Genomic DNA, 21,340 nt, shown 5'->3' with positions numbered 1-21,340 from the left:
CACATTGAGAGTACTGTAATTTGTCATTACATTCTGTACTGTATCAGTGTGTGTCTTGCCTTTAGGCCCAACGAACTATTATAGATGAGACAGTTACTGACCAGTCGTAAATATTTTTAACCCTCTGCTTAGGGAGGGTTGATCTTCTCTAATAACATTGTGAAGACTGTAGTAGGAAACAAATGTTCCAGTTTTTTTGATCCTGTTACTACTAGAATATTACAGATAGTGAGCACATCAGGATTACAGAAAATCCAGTTGCTGCACAGTCAGCAAGATAGAAAAAAACTATTTGTGGTTTGTTTGGGTTTTTTTTTTAATCGTTTATATGGGCTTTTTTTTTCATTAGGAGGTCTTTTATATCATGTAAGATTATTGAACTATGTAATCTGTTAATAAAAACTTTGACATTTCTGAAAAACTGAGAGTGAAGTGACATTGAAACTACGAACCTAGAAGGCAATAATAAACAGGAAAGCAGCAATATACAAAAAAATTTGATAAATTTTTTTTGGTTGTTGCTTAATAGCTGCAAGTGAATGACCACTGTGTTGCATCAGCAGTCATTGCATGTTGAAAAACTGGACTGCATAAGGTGTGGTGTAGTTAATATGATAGTTAACAAGGGTCTAAGAGTTCTGGACAATCAGCAGAATATCATATAGAACAATTCTTTTAAAGTATTTTTCATTCTTGGTGGTACGTCTTACTTCTCATTGCAACTAATGTGAAAACTGACCAGCAAACTCAGATCCAGTGATTATGAAATAATTATCAAGCTACTAGCTATTTTTGCTTAACATGTCTAGAACTGAAAAAATAAAAAACCACCATATTTTGTTCTTTAATTCTTTCTTTCTCTCAGTATTGATCATTTTTGTCAGACTTCGTCAAATTTGTTAGAACTAATAATTCTTCGAGTATATTCAGGTAATAATATACTGCCTAGCAAAAAAGTTGGTTGATGCTTATAACTACTTTCCTGGGCTTTCTAAACTTTGGGTACTGCTTATCTAATAATCTTAAGACAATCTATTTTATTTTTTTTTAGTTAACAGCACTGAAATTGCTGTAAGCATGAATTTTCTGGCGTGGAATTTCATTGTGTTGTTTAATTCTGAAAATGAAAAAAGATACAAGTTGTTTAATACCACTGAATCTCTAATTTCTTAGTAGGAAATTGTAATAGATTGCTACGTTTTGTTGAAATGTGTTCATTGTGAAGAATATTTTGGTTTACATTAGTTGAATTGTTCTAAGTTAGCAGTGTTTTCTAAAATTATTAATTCCATCAACCAGAGACAATAACTTTGCCTGTTACAAACAGTGTTACTTTACAGACGATGTAAGACATTTTGTAGATTTTATTTCTCCATTTGCATCTAAAAGAATGCTGAAATTCTACAAATTTAACATGCCATAGTTTGAGATTCTGCTAGCACTTTTTAGAACAATTACTTTTGTGGGAGGAAGATGAGGTGAAAAGATATTACTATATGTCTGTGTTTCCTTGTACAATGTGCTGGCCACATCTGGAAACTTCATTCTTTGAAGTATGTAATGTTTTTATAACTATGCAATCCAAAAAAAACATTGTGTAGAAAAAGTATAATGAAGGAATACAGAGACAAGCAGGTAGTTAAACATGAAGTACTGTGAGACAATTAAGATTAGTGGGATTACTTGCTTGTCACAATGTTGCCCTAATGAGGGTTAATTATGATACAAGAATTGAAATCGGAGCTGTGATGATTGAAAACCTGTAGGACAGGTATGTGGAAATGCTGGCGATTTCGGTTCCTTCATTTTGCTGTTAGACTTTTGGTAATTACTTGAACACACTTGACAAGGCATCATTAATTATGACAAAAAGGAAAATCTATCACCATCACATTAAAAAATGCATTTTGTAATGCTGAAAGCTACACTGGTTTTTAAGAAATGGAAAACCTTCTGTCTGTACTACTGCTCGCTTTTTAACCTATGCTTAATTCTCCTTTCAGATATTGGAGGCTGAAAGAATCCAGAGTTTTTGAAACAAGAAGGGTGAAACAAGGCCTTCTGCCCAAGCTCCTGACTGTGTGACATGATGTAAGTCATCTAAACATTTTATCTCTGTTTTTTCTGTTGTAGATAAAGAAAGTTCACTGTTTTCTGTATTTTTAGGAATGCTTGGTTTTGATTGAATTCCTACCATGAGGAAAATTGTATTTTTAAATGTCCGTTAATTTAGTACAGGAAAGCTCTTTTCAAATAAATTACAAAAGAAAAACTTCCTTCTTTTCCAGCTAAAATTGTGAATTAGATTGTAATACTTCCACAAAAGTATCGGCATCTTTCAACTGGTCTGTGTTACAGTCTGATTAATGTACGTTCATAATAACTTCTGGAAATAAAAATAGAGTTTTCAGAAGAATTTCTTGGTGAGCTGGGATGGTAGCACGGACTGCAGCAGAAAGGACATAAATACATTGTTCAAAGACAAGAAGAGGCAATGGATTTGGAATCCTGAGTAAAAAGGGGTGTTCATGGTTCTAATGATGACTTCAGTTAGCTGGCAAGATACATACTACTGCTATATGTGCTAGGAAAGACACTCAAAGTCCTGCTTGTAATAAACTAGTAATTGTTATCAACATATTATTTTATTTGCAACTTCATTTTTAGCATTAGTTTCCATACATTTACATTATTATAAATGTGTTTAAATGTAATCTATATTTCCATTCTTACATGAATATGATTGTATGAACTTAGGGATTTGGAGTTCTTCTAGGGATATAAACATGAACTGCCAGGCAAGAATCTTGTTGTTGTTGTTAAACATGAATTAACCCTGACTATTTGAAGTTTTTTCAGTTAATTATCTTTTCCTCTTTCTTATTCCTTTTTCTGTTGCAGAAAGCCTTATATTCACTTAACTTTGCTTTTGCTTTTATCTTGCCCAATATGTGCTAGCCTAAAACAAGAGTAAGGCTGTAATCTTGTTGTTCATTCACTAGTCATTCTTTTTAAAGAATTTGAAATCAGATTGGTCACATTAGTAATTATTCTTTTTTAAGCATTTATAGTTACTATTTTCTGTGTTTATCAGCTGGTGCTTTTTAAGGTCATTATGAAAATTAAGTTCCTTTCCTAACTATAGATTTAGGGGTATTTTTTTTAACCTGCTGTGAATGTAAAATACACGATGCAAATAAAGCCATGTTTGCAGTTGTTGTCTGTTTTAGAATTTCTGATAATTAACTCTGGGGCTTCCCTATAGGTACATCTTTGTCTAATAACCTTAGCTGTCTTTCTATATGTAATTGTATTTCTCATAAAAATGACACTCCTAGGGAGACTTCTGTTTCATATCATTAAGGTTTGAAATGGCTAATTGCCATTTTTGTTGTGTATTTGCATTATTTTTTAAATGTGTAAAGTATTTTATAACACTAATTTCACAGCGTATTGATAGTGTGAGGTGCTCATAGTCTTTACAGGGTGAACTTTTCAGTCTTTTCAGTAATATTTTAAATGTCATTTTCTGAAAGCCACTTAGTCTCTCTTCACTATCTTGCATCTGCAGCATGCAAATTTTGTGTGATTCAGTTATCTGTGTAAGTAATAACTTTCCCAGAATTGAAATGAGCAGATAATGAATTATTAATAGTTTGGTATAGGCAGTATTTTATTCAAAATAAGTTTTTATAAGTTTTCAGATTTGGGGATTTAGACTTTTTCTAATTTATGAAACGTGAGGAGACTACAGCACAGGTAGTATTCACCAAATGCACTTGGTTTATTGTGCTTATTTTACTAGGCCTACTGTATCTAGCTTATCACTGTACTATCTTGCTATCTTAGAAAATTGGTATTGTCTCTCTTAATGCATTCTTTCAAAGGTCCCAATTATCTATATTGGTTATTTAATATGTAGCCTGTAAGTCTGCAGGAAAATAAGTCAGATCATATTTTTTCTTCTGAAAGCAATAGAATTCATAGTTTTAAATTCATAGGTCTAATTTGACAAATATGGCCCAGACAGATGGGGAACACTTGCTACAGTTTGTTGGGTGGTTAAAAAAAAACCAATAACAAAGTCCTCCCAGAAACTCTGAAACACACTATAATTTTCTTTACATTTTCAGTTCTACTGTTCCTGAAAATAGAAAGTGATTGTCAGAGGCTGTGTTCATAGCTGTGCTAAACCTTATCTTTTTTGTCATGTAAGCTGCTATACTTCAGATATTTGAGAGGAAAAATCGAAAACCTAAATTTAACCGTATTCAACAGAAGATCAATTATATGAGTCGAGTGATGTATTCTTGGTGACCTGTGTTGCTAAGAAACAAACTCTTGTGTCAATTGATTAAATCTTCTTGCAAGTGTTTTTACCACAAGATCCATTGCAATGCCTTATTTGGGCTTTAACATCTGAAATCCGTTAACCATGAGGTCAAGCTTTTATCTGCTTCTTGACTTACTTTATTCTTGCTCCATCTAAACTAAAATCACCAAGTCACCTTTCCGTGAACATCTACTATAAAGTTCCAGTTCAGCAGGGGACAAAACAAAGCTCCCTGTTTCTCCAGACGTACCTCACTCTTGTTTCTTGCTTTGTTCCTGGAAATGCATTTGCCACATGGTAATGGAGCCAGGATGCCATCTTCAGCCCATTCTTATTCTGCAGTCATTAGCATTGAATTGCAAGTTAGGTTAGAACACTGACTTTTTCTGGGCGCATAGTGAGTTTCTGTTAAGTAAGTCAGTGCACACACACACACAAAAAGATTTTTAACACCTTGCTGTTTTTGTATTAGATTAGTTGATATGTAGTCAGATAAAAAATCTGCCAGTGTCAGAATAGTCTGAAAAAGTTTAAACCAATAAAATAATTTCTGTATAGAATCTCTCTTGTGCACTATAGCACTGCATAACTTTGTAGTGTAAGGAATATGGCTAGATTGACTATGATTTTATTTTGCGTACTTACTGAACAGTATTTTTAAAACATCACCTTCCTTATTCAGCTACAGACTAATACAATTGTTTTCTTTTTTTGACATTTTTCTTAATTATTGTAAAATCATTTTTGTGATGTTTGAAATACATAGCCTTATTCCCTGTGTATTTATGTAAAATATTGGTGCTGTGTGTAGCTTGTCACCATCCCATTTCTGTATCCACCTTAAAACTTCTTTTCAAATGTTTCAGTCTGGGCCCCCAATACTCCCTCCCTCCCTTTCTATGCCAGCCATTATTGCCCACTTGATAAATTTTGAAATTATCTTTTTTTTTTTTTGCTTTTTCTTGTGTTGTCTTTCCCACTAGATAGGAATTCATGCAGTAATCCCCTTACAAACCATGGTTTCTTGCCATGGCTTTGCTCTGCTAGCTGCACAAAGTTCGTAATGATTTCATTAAGGTTTTGCTGAGATTACAGCCTGTAATACTGATCATTCAACATAAAAATTACATGGAGCTGTTGGAACAAGTCCAGAGGAGGCCACGAGGATGATCAGGGACTGGAGTACCTCCCATATGAAGACAGGCTGAGAAAGTTGGGGCTGTTCAGCCTGGAGAAGAAAAGGTTGCATTGAGATATCGTAGCAGCATTCTAGTGTCTGAAGGGGGACTACAAGAATGCTGGGGAGGGACTCTTCATTAGGCACTGTCGGACAAGGGGTAATGGGTTAAAAGTTTAACAGGGGAAGTTCAGGTTGGATAAAAGGAAGAAGTTCTTTACTGTGAGGGTGGTGAGGTACTGGAATAGGTTGCCCAAAGTTGTGAATGCTCCAAGCTGTGAATCCCTGCCAGTGTTGAAGACTAGGCTGGATGGAGTCTTGGATGACATGGTTTAGCATAAGGTGTCTTTGCCCATGGTAGGGGGGATGCAACTAGATGATCCTAAGGTCCTTTCCAACCCTAACTATTCTATGATTGGATGACATGGTTTAGCATAAGGTGTCCCTGCCCGTGGCAGGGGGGTGGAACTAGATGATCCTAAGGCCCTTTCCAAACCTAACTATTCTATGTCTGTATTCATTCTATTCCTCACCTGTCTATATCCACTTTTAGTTTTCCGTTGAACTTTTGCTCTTGATTGATGTGAGACTAGAATTTTGATCCAATGATTCGGAACAAATCAGATACCCAGAGAAGTTCCCAAACTTACTAAGTCAACTGAAACTGATAGAACATTATAAATTACAGCTTGTAATATCTTGTGCCTATCAGTTAGTGCTATATGACTGACTTACCAGGCATTAACCATTATCTACCTTTCCGTGTTCTTAATTTGCTATATTTCATTTATTATTTGCAGCTGTATACTTCCAGGTAGTACAAATAGCTACATAGGTCAGCTTGCACAATCTCAGCAACTTTTTGCTGACCCCTACTTCATACTCATTCTGAAATATTTCTAGGACAATATCAGAGACTCAGTAGATTTGTTGATTTACGGTAGTAATAATGCTCCTCCTTCTCAGAAAAAGAAAAAAATTAATATTCCTGTGAAATCTTTGTTCTCTAGGCTAATTCAGAATTCTCAGCTTGTTTTACTAGAGATGAGTCAAATGATCAGTCATAACTTACAGCACTAATTTGGAAATATGGCCTCTGAAACAATAGAGGATTTTTGGCTTCTGTTTGTGCAAATCATGTGGTTTTGGCTTCAAATTTTTGGTTTGTTTCTCAATTTTAAATTCCATCAGCCTCATTTTGTTCTGGAGTTTCTGACCACCACAGACCACTACTATTATTTCTAATGCTTGAAAGAGGCTACATTTCATTTTAGTTTAATATTCAGTAGATTTTGTTTGGTGCTGCTGTTCACAACAAAGTTGCTTTATTGACAGGCAAATGCAGGATAACAACCTCCCAAGCTCTAGGGTCAGAAGGTTTTATGCCACGTGAGGTCTCACTTCCTTGGTTATGTGAATGTTAGTAGGTTACAGAGTGCCAGGGAATTTTCCCCGACGCTGGATTCAGTTGTCCATGTTGTTTTACTTTTTTTTACAACTGAGTAGAGTTTTGCCGAGGACATTGCTAAAAATTCCAGAGTTAGGGAGTTTGTACAGGCTGTTGGTCATTCCCACTTGGCAGTTTGATAGCAATCAGCCTGTTTGGAAGAGAAGAGTTTAGAAACATGGACTTGTTCTGTTCTAAAACAACTAGTCTGAGTGCTGGAGAGTCATGAGTAAATTCATCACAGTTAAGTGATGAGTACACCTGTAACTTCTAAGGACCAAGTTGTGTGTGTCCTCATACAAAGAGGACATAAGCCCAGAACTCACTGGAAGACAGATAGGAGGTTTTCTTGTGTTTCATAGAAATGAAGTACATCTACTTAGCTGGGCACTGGAACTTCGTGTGTGTAGCTCTTGGGCTAATCTGCTGTATATCTGTGAAGCTCCAGAATACATGCATCTTTAAAATTGCCAGTGTGACAGATTACTGTAGATTGATTTATTCTGAACTTCAGTAATGAGTTATAATGCTGTTATCATCAAATCAACTTTTCTGTATAGTATGTGGCTGTAGAATTTCCATACACTTACTGTTTTCTAAAGTAGAATGTGCAACCTTGAAAGTCATCCAGAATTCACGCATTATTCCACATAGCCTTCAGCAGTTATTTCAATGCCTAACTGTCGCTAATGTTGAAATTCTGTGCCTTACTTCTGTCCTAAATTTGCCTCAAGAGGATAGACAGTCACCTGCCATGGCTAAGATGTGAGGTGAGGCATAAAATATATGGTAGGCTTTGCATAGTCTAGCATGATTTTCAACTTCAAAACCAGTTCATTGGGTACAACATATGTCATTTCCTTTGGGGGGGGGTGTGGTGTGTGTCAAAAAGTTTAAAAAAGTAGAATTGTCTCCGTTTGTGATGTCTTTACTTTCCAGATTCCTGCATTTTTATATGTTTCCTAATTCTGTCTGTCATCTTGTATCACCACCTGATGATTAATTCTTACTTGCATGTTACATGTAAATGACATGCATTGAATAAAGAATTCCCTTAGACTGTGTGCACCAAAAATTCTCATGGCTCCTGAGTGTCAAGTGTCCATCCCATAGAGGGAATGTCTTTGTAAGTAAGTAATACGAAAGGTTGTAAGAGAAGACATAGAATGTGTGGAAGATTTTCACTGATTTTATTTTTAGCCTTGACTTGTAGAAAATAGCACTGAATAATAGATTTTCAACTGCGCCATGCCGTAAACCTGGACATCACATGTGGCTCTGGATGCTGTGGCAACTGCAGCTGTGTTGTCAAGGCAACAGCCTTGTGCTCAGTAGGCAAAACCAATGAGGATTAAGCAAGACTATATTATAGCTAAGCCTCTGTGAGCTTATCAGGGATGAACAAGATCTGTCTGTTCTTCACTGTGCAGGTGTCCCTTAAGAGTAGGGGAAAAGCAAAAACACAGATGAAATATACCCAATTTAAATGTCAGATTTGGATTATTCTAACAAGTGAGTGCATTTCCCAGTTAGATGGATCAAAAGACTCCATTTGTGTAAGTAAATGTTTATATAAAATAGATACTAGCAAAGAAAGTAATGTGACATGTTTTTCTGTAAGCTATGAAATGAGGAAGAGGCAATTGAAATATGATGAACTCTGGCAGTCTTTTTGATCTTTGTTGTAGCTTTATACTCAGGATGAAATTCAAACACAAATATGCCACTACAAATTTCTCACTGATTAGAAAGTTTATAGAACACCAAGATTCAGAATAGTTGTCAACAGTTTCAAGCACAGCGTTCTTCTCTAGTAAAAGGAATGAATGCATGTGTCACTGAAGTAAACTCATGCTCCAACATACACATGTTATTTCATCCCAGTTTTTTGGCTAGAAGAATCAATATCCAAATGGAACTGAGATAAATTAAGAGCGAGTGTAAAATGTCAAATTGATTTTTGCTGAGTGGGGAAGGAAGTTGAAAATTACAGGTTAATTATTTTCTGTTCAAACTTTAAAATATTTTTCTTTTTCTAAAGCAAAACAGAATGCTACACTTCAGTTCAAGCTTCATAATAAGTAAGAATGAATAAATGAACAAGTAAATTTTATATGTTTTGGCAGAATCTCTGGAGGTTTTTATGCTTTTTTCATGTAATGTCACATAACATCAAAAGTGATTAAATATCTTTCTTAATTTGACCTATGTTTTAATTGTTAAAATCCAGGTATTAACAGCATATTTTTCTTGTATCAGTATCACCTGAGGTATTAAAAGGCCATTAAAACATAAAAATTAATGTTACTTTATTTGCAGGTAATGTCAGATTAACCATTTTCGGTAGTGATACTGTCCCGTGTCTCCTACAAAGAAGCGAGGAACTAGAGCAAACTATGAAATGAGACGCATCTGATTATCATAGTGATATTGCTTCTGACATTATCTCGTGTTTTCTTTCTTGGTGTTTTTTTTTTTTCCTACTGAGGATAACCTGGCAAAGACAATGGATTTTGTCAGGTTTTGATTGTTCTTTTCTGGTACTCCATTCTTTTTTTTTTTTCTGTGCTCCCATTTCTTTCTTCCTTATATCTGATTATTTAAAATCCCAGATTTTCTTTACTAGATTTACTATTTTTACCACTTCATCTAAGTTACAGAAAAAATCCGTATGTGAGATGTTTCTTATTAAAGAGGGTTCAGATGTTTTGCAGCATGTTTAATGCTGTTACAGGAAACCTGAAACTTTCATTGCTGCATTTCTGAGAGTGGCCAGTTTCCTGTTAAGAGTTAGTATCAGAACATCAGGGGAATAAATGAAGCATGATACTTTTCCTAATTCATAGTCTATATCTCGACCTTTTTTCCCCTCTGCCTTTTTCCTACTTTTGTACAAATAAATCTGTCTTTATTCTCTCTTGGTTTGTCTTCTATCTGTAGCTTTATGGCAGTGTTTCTTTACTTTTCAATTACTAAAATCCCTGCTTTTGCTAAATACCATGGATTCTGAAATGAGTTTGATGTGAATTAGATTTAAGATTTAATCTAGAGCTCATTAATATGAATTAACTTGACCAGCTATCCCTAATTTAGGGAATAAGAAGTAGAGTCCAAGTTGGGTTTTTTTCTTTAGAACAACTAAATGCTGTAACAGTTGGCCAGTAAATTACTGCAACTTACAGAATCATAGAATAGTTAGGGTTGGAAAGGACCTTAAGATCATCAAGTTCCAATGCCCCTGCCATGGGCAGGGACACCTCACACTAAACCATATCACCCAAGGCCTCGTCCAACCTTGTCTTGAACACTGCCAGGAATGGAGCATTAACAATCTCCCTGGGCAACCTATTCCAGTGCTTCACCACCCTAACAGGAAAGAATTTCTTCCTTATATCCGATCTAAACTTCCCCTGTTTAAGTTCTAACACATTACCTCTTGTCCTATCACTACAGTCCCTAATGAAGAGTCCCTCCCCAGAATCCCTATATGCCCCCTTCAGATACTGGAAGGCTGCTATGAGATCTCCATGCAGCCTTCTCTTCTCCAGGCTGAACAGCCCAACTTTCTCAGGCTGTCTTCATACGGGAGGTGCCCCAGTCCCTGATCATGCTCGTTGCCCTCCTCTGGACTTGTACCAAGAGTTCCACGTCCTTTTTATGTTGAGGACACCAGAACTGCACACAATACTCCAAGTGAAGTCTCACAAGAGGAGAGTAGAGGGGCAGGATCACCTCCTTCGACCTGCTGGTCACGCTCCTTTTGATGCAGCCCAGGATACGGTTGGCTTTCTGGGCTGCTAGCGCACACTGAAGCCAGCTCATGTTCATTTTCTCATCAACCAACACCCCCAAGTCCTTCTCCGCAGGGCTGCTCTGAATCTCTTCTCTGCCCAACCTGTAGCTGTGCCTGGGATTGCTCCCACCCAGGTGTGGCGTGTCAAGGTCCCTCTGGATGGCATTCCTTCCCTCCAGCTTATCAACTGAACCACACAGCTTGGTGTCATTGGCAAACTTGCTGAGGGTGCACTCAATCCCACTGTTCATGTCACCAACAAAGATGTTGAACAAGGTTGGTCCCAACACTGATCCCTGAGGGACAGCACTCATTGCTGGTTTTCAAATGGACGTTGAGCAGTTGACCACAACTCTTTGTGTGCGGGCATCCAGCCAGTTCTTTTTCCACCGAGTTGTCCACCCATCAAATTGGTGTCTCTCCAGTTTACAGACAAGGATGTCGTGTGGGAAAGCCTACAGCACCCATGATTCCCAGATGGTCTCCTATCCAAGTACTAACTGGGCCTGACCCTGCTTACCCCTGCTTATCTTCTTCTTATCTACTACTCTGCCACTTTCTGGTATAATTTGCAATCCTGAATAGGCAGAGCAGCAGCAGTCTCTCTGTGTGGGTCATTTGTGGACAAATATGTGAATCAGCCTTTCTCTGCTCCTGTAGTGAGTTAGGTGTGCGCGCATAACTATTCTGAGATATTGCTGATGCTGTTGATTTTGCATCAGTCCATCTATGCATGGCCCAAACACACATGTCCAGGTGTTTCGGCTGGTGTAGTAGATCTGAAATGCTGGCAAATACAATTTTCTCATTCTGTTTTAAAATACAGGTGTAACATTGGTCCATCTATTCTAAATGCCTTGTACCAGGAAGATCTAATTTATTTGATCAAATTCAGACATAAATTCAGGAGTAGTCACTTGGGAACATATTATTGTGTAAAAGTATAATGTGCAAATCAAATTAATTTAGTCCTATGTTCTTTTGCATGTGAATTATATTCCGTTAGATTATAGTGCATCAAGTTTCTCATGAGGGTGACCTAGTATCCATAAATCACTTCCTGAACAAGGTTGGATAAGTGAAACGTTCAAACCTAAACACACTTTCTGATGTTATGAAGTCCAGATTTTTTCTATGTTAGTGGCCATATTATTCAACATATACATGGATTCTTTTTTAAAGAAAAACAAACCAACAAATGTATACTTATATGCTTTCACCTATCAGTCAAATTCACCTATTAAGCCAAAGACTGTCAGCCACAGTAGCAATCTGTGAACATGACAACTAAAGACATTTGTAGTATGTACCTTTGTGTCACTGCAGTAATAGGTACCAATAGATAGTGCTAACTGAAACAACTAGCCAGAAGTACATCAAGATTTTGCCCAGTTTTACTGAAACTAATTGACATTCATTATATAGAAAATTATGCATACTTGACTGCATTTTGTTCTTGTTGTTAGCTTCTATAGTATGTATATTGCATGTCTTTTCTATACAAAAATAATCAAGCAAATAGAAATGCAGCCAGCAGTAGGTTTTAAGATCTATGGATATTTTTAAAAAAACAATGCATTGAGTGTGCTTTTGGATAAGTGTTCAACTTATAACCTAGTTTAAACTTAGATGGAGAACCAAACCAAAACTATTACCACTATTCTTCCTAAATTCAAATTGTTGTTTGACAGCAGCAGTAGATAATCATATTTAAAATTGTTTTACTCAAGCTTACTGTAATCTAACAAGCAGCATACAAGCTGGACTGTGCTTAAGAATGCTCTCTTATGGCTCACTGCATCTTCCAGGAGACAGCACATGGCTTTCAAGAAGTGAGTAGTAGCTGAGTGCCTTCTCCTGTTCCTGTTTGCATTTTAGCTCAGAGAGCAAGGAAATTGCTGCAGAGATCCTGAACTATGAAGTTGTAGCCTTGCACTGGAGAAAAGTGAAGAGTGGCTCTCACAGCTGTCTTCTGTCTGTAAATAGAGAAGGTGTTTCATTTCAGAGTCAAGGTAGTTTGGCCTAACTTGTAGAAACTCTGTAATACTTGCCAGCAGTACACAACTTACTACCTTTAGAAAGGCGGTCCTCAATGCCTGTTGGGTTTTTTGATGCCTTGATAAGTGTTGTGCGGTTTTCAGGATTGTTTATTGAATAATGCAAAACATGTCTGTTTTCCATTACTACTTTTATTAAAGCACCAGTGTTTCAATTTAATTTAGTGTTTCAGTGTTTTAGAAGTGATAGAACAAAATCCAGGAAATTACTAGAACAAATGAGAAAAAACATTCAACTGATTTGCTAATACTCTTTGGTGTCTCCATTTCCAGTGTGAAGTCTTGATAAAACCTAAGTAGATACTGGTGATGCTTCCGTTGAGAGGTAAAAAATTCTTTTGGAGGTAATAATGTTGTTAACAGACCTTCAGGTTGGCTGGGAATAATACAGAGAGGATCTGGAACTGGATTACCAGTTCTGGTTTTTAAGGGTATTAACAGGCCCACATACAAGAAAATGATTATTTGAGTGCTTGTTGCTTAGGATTTATACTGAGGCACATGGTTGCTAACACAAAACTGTTGTGTTTCCTTAGGGGGTATTTAAGTCCTTTCAGACACAAGAATGTAGAACTGGCTGTATTGGATCAAAGCTGTTGTTCGTTTTCCTGATACTCAGCCTCTCATTGGAGTTGATAACCCATTCTTCAGAGAAAAAGGAAACAATCTGTTGTATTTACTGAATAATCAGCTTAGTAAAGAACATTTCATGTTAGGTTCTCCCAGTCAGTGATTGCAAGGCTTCCTTTACATGCAGAGACTCTGCTCTGTTGTGGTGGATGGAGAAAATGAAGGAAAGGTAAAAGTTACTTACTAATGCTGCTGGGTAGAGGAGAACAGCAAGGAAAGCTGATAGAAGGAAAAGGACACATAGACTGACAATAACACAAGTAGCTGACATTGTCTTCTGAATAGTCAGTACTTCACAGATACTGCCTGAACAAGAATGGAGATATCGGGTGAAACTGAGGGTACAGTTCTGGGGAGAGAACAGGATTGCATCGGTTATGAGTGTGGTGAGAAACTTGCATATATCATAAGGGGAAGGAAGAAGCTTTTGGAATATTGATTGATTGAAATTATGTTTCCTGATAAACAGCTTATTAGGTAACAGTGAGAAAAGACCTATGTGGTATCTGAAATGCTCCACGCGAGCTCAGCCCCTAATAGTAAACAAGAAAAGAACCACAAAGTTGAGAAAAGGGGGTGTTTTAAGCATTTCTTTTTGTCAATTTTTCACTAGTTTTTTGTTTCTGATTGATACCAGCTACTACAAGCACAGTGACCAAGAGCAAGTGGGATATGCAGATCTGGTTGAAAAAAAGGGTACTTAGGAAATCAGGAAGTGTCCAACTAGGACTGTCATCTCCTGAGCGATCTCGAGCTACCCATGTACTGGCCCACCCGCATGCAAGGTTGGATTTGCAGCTTCCCACGCACCTTGTCACTTACCGTTTCGACCCTCACCTGTCCATACAGACAAGTGAGAGTGAGCCCTTCCAGCCTGTGCAGTGGATTTTTTAGGTGAGGTGCAGCTTGTGCAGAACTGGCTCCACCCTTTACACCTGAGGTTTAACTGACACAGCCTAGCTAACTAGGATGGTGACAGCAAAGCCCACAGGTCGTAGGTTTTGTAAGAGTGTCCTTCTCTGATGGAAGACCATACAAGGCCAGATGAGCTCCATCAGCCTGGGTTTGAAGACAGGAGTTTTCCTTCTCCTAGGAGGAAGGCCTGTCTTTGCTAACGAAGGTTCAGGAAGAGCTTTACCCACGCATTCTGAACAAGAATGTCATCGTTGCTCACGAAGCCAAGCCATCAATCAATATTTTCATTGTATCATTTGTTGCTTTATAAGCCCACATATTCTTTTCTAAATTACAGAGCCCAGAATTTTTTTCCATTTTTTATGGTACCTTTTTCCATACCTCTGCATATATTTTTAACATTATAATTACAATTCCTCTCTGAACTTCCTTCTGTTATGTTTTTATTCTTCCTGTTTTCTTTTTTATACATGTGATTGTTAGAACTGAAATAAGTATTACTAGTATAGATATGTCTTTAATATCTGTAGTCCATATGAACACTGAGTTTCAACAGAAGAGAGTGCATACTCTCTCCTGTTCTAATTCTTATGCCTTGTTTTTGCTTAACCTTTTTAGCCACCTCAGATATTAAGGAGCTTTTTGTTAGGTTTCTTTCTTAGTAAGTGCATTTGATTCTATCTCCAGTATATGTACAAGTAGGTCAGGGTTTTTTTCTTTCAGTGTCCACTGAGTTTGTAGTTACCAAGGAAATTATAGTAGCTAATGCCATTTTCAAGGTGGAAATTAAATCTGTGCTGTTCTGGTGTCCTCAACATAAAAAGGACATGGAACTGTTGGAACAAGTCCAGAGGAGGCCACAAGGACAATAAGAGAGCTGGAGCACCTCCCTCATGAAGACAGACTGAGAAAACTGGGGCTGTTCAGCCTGGAGAAGAGAAGCTTCTTGGACAAGCAGCCTTCCAGTATCTGAAGGGGGCCTACAAGGATTTTGGTGAGGGACTATTCATCAGGGACTGTCGCAATAGGGCAAGGGGTAATGGGTTTAAACTGAAACAGGGGAAGTTCAGGTAATAAAAGGAAGAAGTTCTTTACAGTGAGGGTGATGAGGCACTGGGACAGGTTGCCCAGAGAAGTGGTGAATGCCCCATGCCTGGCAGTGTTCAAGGCCAGGTTGGACAGAGCCTTGGATGACATGGTCTAGTGTGAGGTGTGCCCTGCCAATGCCAGGGAGGTTGAAACTAGATGATTTTAATGTCCTTTCCAGCCCCAACCATTCTATGATTCTATGATTCTGTGTTGTCATGGTTGTAGAGCAGAATACAGATAAAAACACAGGCAACTTTTATATCTCATACACTGGAGCTTATGAAGGGGGGCCTGTAGGTTCTTGCTGTTAGCTCACTTAGTCATTTGTATATTCCTGTCTGCTTGAGATAATATGATCTAATATATTATTCTCTGACACACACACATTTATTTTTTTTTTATACTTTCAAGAGTCTAGATTACAAAGTCCCTATCTGTCCAAAGAGTATTTAACGGAGCAATGTAATACCAGGACAACCAGAATCGTAGTTAGGCAAATGGATATTCTTTCATTCTGTGGTCCCTTTAATCAGGTATCTGGTATGTTCTTGATTGTTTGGGATTGCAGATTTCCTGGATTGAAGCTCTTTTCTTAAGTAATATTGAATTCCTTAGCCTGTGGTATTTGGTCTTTTTTTTTATAGGTCCCATACTGTTTAGCAGGGCACATTCATTAACTGTTAAGTCAGATGTTCCCTTTTAATATTTTCCAGGAATTTTGAATTTATCAAGCTTGTAAATGTTATAAACCTACAGTTATATGAAAGTTTCATTAAATCCAGCAGAAGAAAACTAATTATTATGTACTTTACATTGTACTAGACACAAAGTAATACTTGCCTTTCTTCTGCAACTTAAACGTATGCTTTTCCTGAAAAGCGTAAAATCATTTCAAATATCAGACTTCAGTTTTTGCTGAGATGGTAACTTTCCCCGGTTATGATGGTATCAGGTCCACAGAAGAGACAGTATTAGATTCATAGTAGCTGTTTTGCTTCAGTGTGAGCTCCACATAAACCTTTAATGTAATTTGGCATATTTACATCACCCTGCTGCATCACATTTACAAGGTTCTGTTTAAATAGCCCATCACTTCACTGGCATTTTGGCAGCTCCAGAAACAGGTATTGCTGGTGGTTTTTTTTTAATTAAATATTCTAATCCATTTCATTATGTTGTTACAATATAATTTTTTTTATAGTTGTGTTTAACTCTGCTTGTCTATACCAGAGTGTTACTGTGTCTGATTATTTTATTCCAGCTAAAAATTCCTTCTGATTGATCTCTAAATGGTCTTCCTATTGGCATGCCTGGAGTAAATTTCTCATGTGCAGTACCTTAATGAAAGGAATTGCATAGGATATTAATCTCATGCTGGCTGCAAATCTTTGCAAATCTGTAGCAGAAATACTAATAAGATTGTGTTTTAAGATCTGTAATTTTTCTATAGACTAGACTACACTACACTACACTAGAGTGGTTCAGTTGGAAGGGACATAACAATATGAACTATTTTCATTTTCCCATGAAATCTCTTACTTAGGTTTTGATGATTTATTTTTTTTCTTTAAGCAGGAACCATACTTAGATGCTTACCCTTTATAGTTGGGTTTTTTAGTTATAATTAAAGTTTTTTATGGAGTCTAATAATATATAACCTATTTGTACTGACCGTTGTTTAAAATCAGAGTAAATTTTATTTAATCAAAAGAAATGGAATTGGAAAGACTTCTGGTTTGTGGTCCTGTTTTTTAATAAGTCCATTGGTCTTGAGAGGATATGATTAAGAACTCTGCTACTAAGGCAGTAAGTTTACTAGAATCATTGAGTGTAGAATTCGCAGTCACATTCAAGTTTTGCCCTTCAGTGTATTGACTTTCACTTTTTCTAAATGGGAGTATTATCAGAAGGTAGTCTAAGTTTATTGGTCTGGATTTTCAACTGGTTTAAACCAGCATAAGTCACTTTGATTCAGTGCAGCTAAACTCTTCTGCTGGGGTTAAAATAAGAACTTACAAAGCATTTTTTGGAAGATCATACTGCTTCCTCAGGTATGAAGGAAAAAAGAAGCTTATAGAATGTGGAAGCAAGGACAGGCGGCCTGGGAAGAATACAGGGACGTTGTCCAGGAAGCTGGGGATCATGTCAGGAAAGCTGAGGCCCAGATAGAATTGAGCCTGGCAGGGGCATCAAGGGTAGTATCAAGGGCTTATGTAGGTATGTTGCTACCAAAAGAAAGTTTAGGGATAACATGGGCCCTCTTGGGGAGGACATGGGAGAACTGGCAACCCTTGATTTGGAGAAGGCTGAGGTTCTCAAGGACTTCTTTGCCTCAGTCTTCACCGGCAAGTGTTCTGACCACGCTGCTCAAGTTTTGGAATACAGTTGCAGGGACTGTGAGAATGAAGACCCTAGGCCTACTGTAGGAGAGGATCAAGCTCGAGATCATCTTAAAAACCTGAATGTACACAAGTCCATAGGACCTGATGAAATCCATCTGCAGGTCCTGAAGGAGCTGGTGATTGAAGTTGCTAAGCCACTGTCCATCGTATTTGAAAAACCATGGCAGTCAGGTGAATTCCCAACGACTGGAAAAAGGGAAATATAACTGCCATTTTCAAGAAGGGGAAAATGGATGACCAGGAGAATTACAGACCAGTCAGTCTCACCTCTGTGCCTGGCAAAATCTTGGAGCAGATTCTCCTGGAAGGCATGCTAAGGCACATGAAAAATATGCAAAGGGGAAATCCTGCCTGACCAATTTGGTGGCTTTCTATGATGGGGCTACAGAACTGCAGTTGACATTGTCTACCTAGACGTGTGCAAAGCATTTGACACGGTCCTGCACAACATCCTTGTCTTTAAACTGAAGGGACATTAATAAGTGTCTTTTCTGTTGGCATTTGATATTCACTTACGTTTTTTTTTCTGTGACAATTCTATGCAACTTTTCCCACACTGAACTGAATTCATTTGCAGTGTGAGAAAATGTCGTCAGACTACAAATGAGTGGGAAGCAGAACTAGTACTTAGATTATATTCAGGGCAGGAGGGGAACCCAGGCCATGTACGCTAGCAACTTACTTCAACTTACTTTGGACAGCTTGCACATCTACAATAACATTTTAGTTACTTTGGAGGGGTGTTCTGTCAAAACTAGTGAGTACTTTTCCTTTAGTTTTGGCAATTTGCAACGGTTAATTTTGTTCTTACGTTCCAAATCTTCTATTGTAATGCACATTTGAAACAGATTTTCAAGTGTATCTCCTGTAAGGAAAGCTCCTCCTTTTTTTTCTTTTGGTGGAGGACTAAGAGGACTAACTCTAGAATTATCTCTCCTCGTGGGTTTTCTGGCTAGATTAACTGAAATAATGCAGTATAGTATTATAAACTTTTGCCTCAGCAAAGGCAACCTTGAGTTTACCTGGGGTGCATTATTGTTTGCTGCTTGCTTTCAGATTTCCTGGTCTCCCACAGTATGTCACACACACTGTCATCATCCTAGTCCTACTGTCAGTATTACAGTCCTAAAAATCTTGTGCTTTCCTACTAAGGTGAGGAATTCCAGTCCCTAATAAATAAATAAATACTAAATCTGTTTTTTGTATTTATGAAATAAACTTGTTTATCTGATTTTATTCTACTTTATTTTATTTGAGGGTTGGATCAGAATTCTAAAGTGTGAATGGAGAGCCATGTAGGTACGAATATGAAATGTTTATGGATTGACATATGTATTGTGGAAGAAGGCTGCAATTTTCATCATGCATAGTAGGGACAAATTACAATTTTTGAAGGTGCACGAAGAAATGTAATTGTGATAGACCAGACATGTTTCTACATTTTTTTTATGGCATCCTATCATGGTTTTACACTTTCAAGAAACTCAGAAGGCTGTGAAAGAACAGGATTTCCAAAGTTAAATAATAAAAGGTCTGCACAAAAAGTTAGAGGGAAATGCAGGATTATTTTTTTTCCCTGAATACGTCTTAATTTCCTACCTTAAATGCATTCTGATTTTCTGGATATTGTAGTGGCCATTTCCTCTGAGAGTGTGAGACTATTTGCATTAAATGATAGAGTGCTTTTCATGGCCAGTCTTACACAGCATGCTTGCAGTACTTTAGAGCTGAGGTAATGATGAACCACATAGTCACTGTTTTGTTATTTCAAACTCAGAGTATGTGAGAACACTTAAATTTTAGCCTGGTGCTGGATGCATGAAATTCCCATTTCCATCATATTCATGCAGAAAGTTTCCTTTTATATTGCACTGTTTGGCTTGATTACAGCCTTCTCGAAATATATTTTCTTTGTTTTCCTTATCAGTTGGAAAGGTAAGGCATTCAGAGGGTTTCTGATGTGTTTTGTGGTCTGCTTCAGAACGAAAGAAAATATCAATACAAAACAGTATATCTTAACAGATACAGAAAAATCAAACCGCATGACTTTTTGTTGTATAGGTATCCAACCACAATGCAATAGCCCTTTGTTGTATCAAAACCAGAATTTACATAATTACACATATTAAGAAAAGAAATCTTTATGTGATTACCATTATGAAAAAGCTGTCATTTCTGTTTTAAAGCACTTCAGGCAACAAAACTAAGAGAGTCTGCCAGCACATTTAGTTCTTCCATTTTTTACATGAAATTGTACCCTATGTTTTGTAACAAAATTATGATTTCTTTTTTTTTTTACATTTCTCCATAATAGAAAGTGAAAATTGGTGTTCTTGTCTAAAGCAAAATAATTATAAGAATTTCTCAAAAACGAAAGCACTCCTTAGATTTAAAATTAAATGTTTCTATCCTGTGTAGTCCCCTTACCTGTTTCTTTTCACAGGTATTTATATCCCTGACCTTGGCCTGATTGACAGGGGAAGTTAAATTGCAAGGTCTTAGTATTTCTTTCCATACATCAGTGTGATGATATTAGAAGTAATAAATGCATTAGTAGCTTAACTAATGCTTAATTTATAAAAGGTGCCATGTATGCTGTTTTATAGTACACAATTTACTTAATATTGTGAAATTATTTTTTTTCTGTCAGTAAAAATCTTAAATATTATGATTAGAAGAAAAAATGTTTTCACAGATTATAAAGGCATGTGCATAAGTACAAGTATATCGTCTGTCTGATGTTGGAATCTTTTATTTGGTTACAATCAGTAAATACTAGTAATCATAAACTTTCAGATCAGTTCTGCTCTCTGTGTCCAGTGAGCTGCTCCTTCTCAACCAAATTTTACTCTGGCTTATCTTTTCCCAGCCTTCAAATCATGAAGAACAGGGTTGCTGCTTCATCTCCAGGTGTATGAATTCCACTTACCATGTTATGAACTTGGTTTGAGAAGCAAAATCAAACAGAATGTGGAAGTTGCCAAAAATTGTTAATAAAAACTAGCAGCAAACATAAGATTGCTTTCCTATTGGTCATCTGGGGTAGCTGTTCTGTACATACATCCACACATAAACCATAAAAAGCATGTTGGACTTACAGCTATATTTATTTTTTACTGCAGTATATACTTTTTTCAATTATCCGTAATCTTTCATTACTGTGTTATTATAAGAAAGTGCCTCATTCAGACACATCTCATTCAGATGTTAGGTCCAAGTCTTAAATTCATCAAGATGAACAAGATTCATTATTTTTATGGTGATTTGGGAAAGAGTGGGCTTTCATGAAAAAAGGCTGGGTGTCATACTTGGATATGAGTAAAGTCTTGGTTCTCCATAGATGACGCGCCTATAGGGTATTTGCAGTTGTCTGTAATGACAAGGCTCAGTTACCATCTCTTTTTTTTTTTTCTCCCACTGGTTACTGTGATTGCAGTTCTTCTAGTGTGGATACTTACAACAGCCTGCTAAGACTCCTTGTCCATAGGCAGTGAAGT

At 37.0% G+C, this 21,340-nt stretch overlaps 1 long non-coding RNA gene across 1 annotated transcript in view; it reads left to right on the top strand.

Moving 5' to 3' along the window:
- LOC133214739 (uncharacterized) overlaps positions 1–20,939 on the top strand; it is a 38,277-nt gene extending 17,338 nt beyond the window's left edge. The window contains exons 3-4 of the long non-coding RNA XR_009726215.1: positions 2,004–2,091; positions 20,713–20,939. This is a non-coding gene — a long non-coding RNA (uncharacterized LOC133214739). The remainder of the gene's footprint in view (positions 1–2,003; positions 2,092–20,712) is intronic.
- Positions 20,940–21,340: the final 401 nt, after the last annotated feature.

This window comes from Neopsephotus bourkii, unplaced genomic scaffold (assembly GCF_033783945.1).
Source record: "Neopsephotus bourkii isolate Nb327-2 ecotype Australia unplaced genomic scaffold, CSIRO-AGI_Nbou_v1 NB_933, whole genome shotgun sequence".
Taxonomy (NCBI): Eukaryota; Metazoa; Chordata; class Aves; order Psittaciformes; family Psittacidae; genus Neopsephotus; species Neopsephotus bourkii.
The sequence above is the reverse complement of the archived record's forward strand: the minus strand, read 5'-3'. Positions and strand labels throughout refer to the sequence as shown.